The following is a 1,261-nucleotide window of genomic DNA, read 5'->3' on the forward strand; positions in this document are numbered from 1 at the left end:
TTTTCTTTTTTGTCTTTTTTTTAAAAAAAAAAAAGGGGGGGGGGGGGGGGGCACACTAACCTGCCAGGTGGACAGAAACAGAGCCAAGCATTTTGGCAGGAAGATGTCACTCTTTGCTTATTCAAGGCATATAGCACGACAGGAGCCGACTCAGTCCACCAGGCTCCACCTATAACTAAAACATCACTATTGGGTGCGCCGGCCCTTTAATAGTTTTCCGGAAGAAGGAAGCAACCATCATTGAAGTTAATACTCCCGATCTCGATCTGCATGCAGTCCGTGGCTCAGGAGGTGTCAATGCTAATTCAAATGTCACTGTTTCCTTTAGAAAGGAAGAGAAATAAGTGAGAAAGGAAGTGTAGCCAGTGCAAGCTCTCCCGATGCCCTTCCACTTTCAAATTTCAGCTGGTGTGCAGGAATGAATGGAAACCAATCGCCAAAGTCACATGTAAGTTTTAACATTCCAATGTCGTTTTCAATCTTTTGAAATCTGAAGCTTTCATTAAAATGATCCCTGGTGATCCTGCCATGAAGGACCTTGTTCAGGCACTTCCTGTTATAGGGTGACAACACTCTGTCCACGTCACACAATTGTGCTCCCGCGTTGTCACCCCGTCACAAGTGCTTCCAATGGAAACTCATGGTTCTCTGTTGTCACCATCAGGTAAACCGCTCTGAGAAATGCCATGGAGCCATCGCTGGGCTGGGTGGATGCTGTTTGTATGGCACTGCGGCCACTAGATGGCGCTGAGGAGCATAGGAATTTCCTATAAACGGCCCAAAAACTTTTTCTCTGTGTGTCTCAGACTAGATTTTATTCTCCAAGAGGCCAGATCCTTCCCGAGGCTCCTCCATCTCCTGGGCAAGCCGCGTGTCAAAGTGTCGCCTCTGCAGCCTGAAAGCTCTGAATTCGCAAAAAAACTTCCTTTGAAGCCTTACATGATCGCTAATGACAGTAAATCAAGTCCGCCTTCCCAGAATGCCACCGCCGAGCCGCGATTAATATTCATGGCGTGTCAATAGAGGTGACAATACAAACCTTATGACAGCGCCGCAGTGCACCATCCTAACCCGACTCACCGTATAATAAATGAACAATTCCGCTCGGCGGTCCCCGCGCCTCCAATACACGCAACGGGCGCAGGTGTGCGGCAACCTCTATAGGATCCGCAATCCCAAACTGAAGATTGACTAATCGGAAATGTTTCCAACTTTTTCTGCAATGGTAATAATGAGAGAGAGGGGGGGGGATAGAGGGGGA

This window comes from Nanorana parkeri, unplaced genomic scaffold (assembly GCF_000935625.1).
Source record: "Nanorana parkeri isolate BGI_ZX_2015 unplaced genomic scaffold, ASM93562v1 scaffold622, whole genome shotgun sequence".
NCBI classification, from domain to species: Eukaryota; Metazoa; Chordata; class Amphibia; order Anura; family Dicroglossidae; genus Nanorana; species Nanorana parkeri.